Source organism: Mustela erminea, chromosome 18 (genome assembly GCF_009829155.1).
Source record: "Mustela erminea isolate mMusErm1 chromosome 18, mMusErm1.Pri, whole genome shotgun sequence".
NCBI classification, from domain to species: Eukaryota; Metazoa; Chordata; class Mammalia; order Carnivora; family Mustelidae; genus Mustela; species Mustela erminea.
The window spans coordinates 12429738-12434892 of NC_045631.1; positions in this window are offsets into that span (position 1 = coordinate 12429738).

Sequence of the window (5155 nt, forward strand, 5' to 3'; positions counted from 1 at the left end):
TCAAGCACCGCGAGAGCACACCTACCTGGGAACCAGTTACTGTTCCCATGGAAACAGTTCCGCTTCTCCCCGTAGCCGGAAGTTTGCTTTCTTTTCTCTTTAACCCGTGTGCTTGTAAAGTTTCTCCTGGTATTTAATGGGGCGATGGGCAAAGGAAGAAATTAAACTTGTAATTAGGCCTATATTTCTCGCATTTTGCTCGGAATGGCCGTCCCATTTTCCACCCGGCCAAATCCTTCCAGCCTGGCTTAATTCCCACCTCTTCCATGAGGCTCTTCCTGTCACGAAGACTGGAACCAGGCAGGTAGACTGGATTCAAATCCCTTTCCTACTACTTACCGGCTGTGTGATTTTGGACAAGTAACTTGGCCGTCCTCTGCCTGTTTTCCTCATCTGTAAGATTCTTAACAATGACCTCAGGCACGGAAAACACCTAGAACGGTGCACAGCACAGAGTGAGAACTGCGTTTTCATTCAAGGTATATGTTGAATGAATGAGTCTCCCCGTCTGGAATTGATCTATCCTTCCTCCAGTTGACTCCCAAAGCACTTTGTTCCTCTCATATAGGCAGATCCAGTCTGTTGCAGAAAATTGTCTCCAAAGTCCATACCATATCCATTGCTCTTAACTGTCATGGAGTTCCTTAAATTCGAGCATCTGCCCTACTCACCTCTGTATCCTCTAAGGGCCTACCATAGCGTTTGGTGCATAGTAGGGACTGAGAAAATAAGCATACATTTTAAATTTCATCCAACATTGGGCGCCTGGGTGGCTCACTGGGTTATGCCTCTGCCTTCAGCTGGGGTCATGATCTCAGGCTCCTAGGATTGAGTCCCACATTGGGCTCTCTCCTTGGCGGGGAGCCTGCTTCCTCCTCTCTCTCTCTGCCTGCCTCTCTGCCTACTTGTGATCTCTCTCTGTCAAATAAATAAATAAAATCTTTAAATAAATAAATAAATTTAATCCAACATTTAGTAAGCATAAGCAATGTGCTGTGCTAGGTGCTAGGGATACACTGGTGAGTAAAAACAGTCATGATCCTTCTTCCCTGAAGATAATGAACAAATAGAGACCAAAAAAAGGGGGTAGTGCTCTGAAGGAATGGAGCAAAGTTCTGTAGGATCATGCAACAGAAGAAACTGACCTAGCCTGGGAACAATAGGAAAGGCTTTCTTGAAGAAATGATACCAGCTGAGCTCTGAAAAAAAGACTAGGAGTTAGTAATGTAAGGGAAATAGAATTTTCCTGCAAAACAGCGTATGGTCAGACCTTGTGGTGGGAGGCAGTTTGCTATCTGACATCAACGAACTGAAAGGAGCTCATGAGAGTTGAAGGGGAGTGGTATGAGATGGGGCTACACGGTAGACAGTGACCACATTAAGTCAGCTGTCTTAAAGATACAGGACTTCTTGAGAAGATTGGGAAGTTAGAGTTTTATAAACAAGTAGAATCGTTGGATCTGTATTTAGAAAAGGTGGTCTGGCATCATATGGATGATGTTAGAGAGCCATTTAGGAAGATATTGTAGTAGTCGACATGAAATATAATAATAATAATTGTATCTTGAAAGCATGGATTGAAATAAATTGGTGAATTTGGGACATATTTAGATGAATGGCTTTAACACATGCACTCTAAGATGGAAATGACCCTGAATGTTCTCTGGCAGCATTTGGTCCTTATTCTTTGATCTTGTAACACACAAGACAGATATTTTGACTTGTAGGACACACGTCTATGTATGTACATGGATTTTAGTGAAAGTCAAAAAATGTTGCAGAGGAGTAAAGCACTACAGTAATTTAAAATAGCCGCAGATACTAATCCTACTTTAAAATGTGTTGTCCATTTATATTGTGGTAGCTCATCCCCCACGTAGTTCTGCAACCAGTAGCATCAGCAATATCTGGGAACTTCTTAGAAATACAAATCCTTGAACCCCCACTCAAGATTTACTGCACCAGAAACTCTGAGGTCGTGCCCTGTAATCTGAGGTAAATAAGCAGATAATTCGATGCATGCTAAATTGAAACAGAGAAACCACAAGACAAATTACACTAATTTCAAAAACACCTAAAACTTTCTACCCATCTCTCTTCCTCTCCAAAATGAAGTGACTAGAAGAGATGTGCTTACAAGGGTAGCCTTGAATATGTTCTTTGTGTCTTTTTAAAAGCTAGTCATTTGTAAAATCTGGCAATTACTTGAGACACACCTTACAACAAACAGAGGCCCAGCAGTTGGTGGAGATGTTACATTTAATCATTTGTTCCTTCTCTCTTTGAACACACATCTCCTTTGTGGTTAATATGTGTCAAGTCCTGTGCTAGATGCTGGGGATATGTCTGTGAACAAGACAGAAAGTCCTTGCCTACCCAAAGTTCTGATTTGAAGAGTAAGACACTAAACAAGCAAATGAACAAAATAATTTCAGATAATTAACACATGCTATGAAGAAAGTCACATAGTGACTGAACATAGAAAGGTCAGGAAATATTCTCAAGTTTGAAGGGTGACAGGAGCCAGTCAAAAGAAAACCAGGGGAATAGAAATCAAAAGAAAGAGAAACAAACATGGTATACAAAGATCTTAATACCTAAATAAGCTTGGTGTGTTTCTGGAAAAGAAAAAAAAAATGCCACTGTGGCTAAAATACGGTGAATGAGGAAGATGCTGGCGTGTCTCAATTGAATACTGCTTGTCTATAACAATAGTAATAATCTCAGAGATTTGTCTAGTGTTTTCAATTTGCAAAGCATTTTCAATTCCAGTAGATATTTGCAAATTCATCACTGAAATGGCTTTTTAAAATATTTAATTTTTTAAAGTAATCTCTACACCCAATGTGGGGCTTGAACCCACAACCCAAAGATCAAGAGTCACTTGATCAGTCACTCACCAACTAAGCCAGCCACATGCCCTTCACTGAAATAGCTTTATCAAGTGAAGTAACTTCAAAGAAGGGAATAGTAAAATAAATAAATAAATAAAAGGAAAGGAATAGTCGATAATACTGAGAAAAAGCAATGTCAGGCACTTGTGTAAGCACTATCCACATACTCCACTTCTACTTGGAGATCCATGTGGTTCTGGGGAAACTGGGGAGACCTGTATACCTTTGAATTATTTGGATAAATATCCAGTGTGATTGCTGGATTTTAAGGTAATTTTATTTTGAACTTTTTGAGGAAGCTCCATACTGTCTTCCACAGTGGCTGCACCAATTTGCATTCCCACCAACAGGACACAAGGGTTCCTTTTCCTCCGCATCCTCGCCAACACCTGTTGTTTCTTGCGTTGTTGATTTTAGTCATTCTGACAGGCATGATAATATCTCATTGGAGTTTTGGTTTCCATTTCCCTGATGATAAGTGATGAAAAGCATCTTTTCATGTGTCTGTTGGCTTTCTAGATGTCTTCTGGGGAGAAATGTCTGTTCATGTTCTCTGCCCATTTTTAAATTGGATTATTTGTTTAGGTATTGAGCTGTATCAGTTGTTGTTGTTGTTGTTGTTTTCTTTTAATAATTTATTTATTTGAGAGAGAGAGAGAGGAGGGGCAGAGGAAAAGGGAGGGAGAAACCCCAGCAGACTCCTCCCCGAGCTTGGAGCCCATCCTGGGCCCCATCCTACTACCGGAGATCATGACCTGAGCAGAAACGAAGAGCCAGAAGCCCAAAGGACTGCACCACCCAGGGTTCCAAGTTATATCAGTTCTTTATATATTTTGGATACTAGCCCTTTGTTGGATACATTATTCTCAAATATCTTCTCCTATTCAGTAGGTTGTCTTTTAGTTTTGTTGATTGTTTCCTTGTTGTGCAGAGATTTTTATTTTGGTGTAATATCAATAGTGTATTTGTGCTTTTATTTCCCTTGCCTCAGGAGACATATCTTGAAAGAATTTGCTGATGTCAAAGAAGTTATTGCCTGTGTTCCCTTCTAGAAATTTTATGGTTTCAGGTCTCAGAGTTAGGTCTCTAATCCATTTTGAATTTATTTTTGTGTATAGTGTGATAAGATGGTCCACTTTCATTCTTTTGTATATTGCTGTCCAATTTCCCCAGCATCATTTGTTGAAGAGTCTGTGTTTTCCCCATTGGATATTCATTCCTGCTTTGTCAAAGATTAATTGACCATACAGTTGTGGGTCCATTTCTGGGTTTCCTATTCTGTTCTGTTGATATATGTGTCTATTTTTCTACCAGTATCAAGCTTTTTTATTACTACAGCTTTGAAATATAACTTGAAGTCCAGGATTGTGGTGTCTTCAGCTTTGTTTTTCAAGATTGCTTTGGCTATTTGGGATCTGTTGTTGTTCCATACACACTTTAGGATTGTTTGTTCTAGTTCTGTGAAAAATTCTGTTGGGGGATGCCTGGGTGGCTCAGTGGGTTGGGCCGCTGCCTTCAGCTCGGGTCGTGATCCCGGGGTCCTGGAATCAAGTCCCATGTCGGACTCCTTGCTTGGCGGGGAGCCTGCCTCTCTCTCCACCTCTGCTTGCCTCTCTGCCTGCTTGTATGCTTTCTCTCTCTCTCTTTCTGACAAATAAATAAAAAAAAATTTTTTAAAAATTATGTTGGTATTTTGATACTGATTGCATTAAATGTGTAGATTGCTCTGAGTAGTATAGACATTTTAATGATATTTATTCTTCCAATGCATGAACATAGAACGTCTTTCCATTTCTTTGTGTTGTCTTGAATATCTTTCATCAATGTGTTGTAGTTCTCAGAAGACAGGTCTCCCACCTTGTTAGTTACGTTTATTCCTAGGTATCTTATTATTTTGGGTGCAATTGTAAATAGGATTTTTTTTCTTAATTTCTCTAGGCTGTATCTTATTCTTTCAGAGGTTAGAATTGTACTACTTAGCACTCTTGAGTCGCAAGTGACAGAAAGCAGAATTTAAGCTGTTTTAATTTTAGAAGCGAATTTACCAGCCCATGTCCCTGGGAACTTCAAGGGATGAACTAATTGAAGACTCAACAACAATGACAACAATAATAATAACAACAACAACAACAACAACAACAACAATACTTGGCAATGTTGAATAACAATCTGAATATTGTTTCCATTTCACTTACATTTTCTTACTTTCCATTTCTTGGATAAAACTTTTGTTTTTAAATTGAGGTATACTTTGCAAAAAA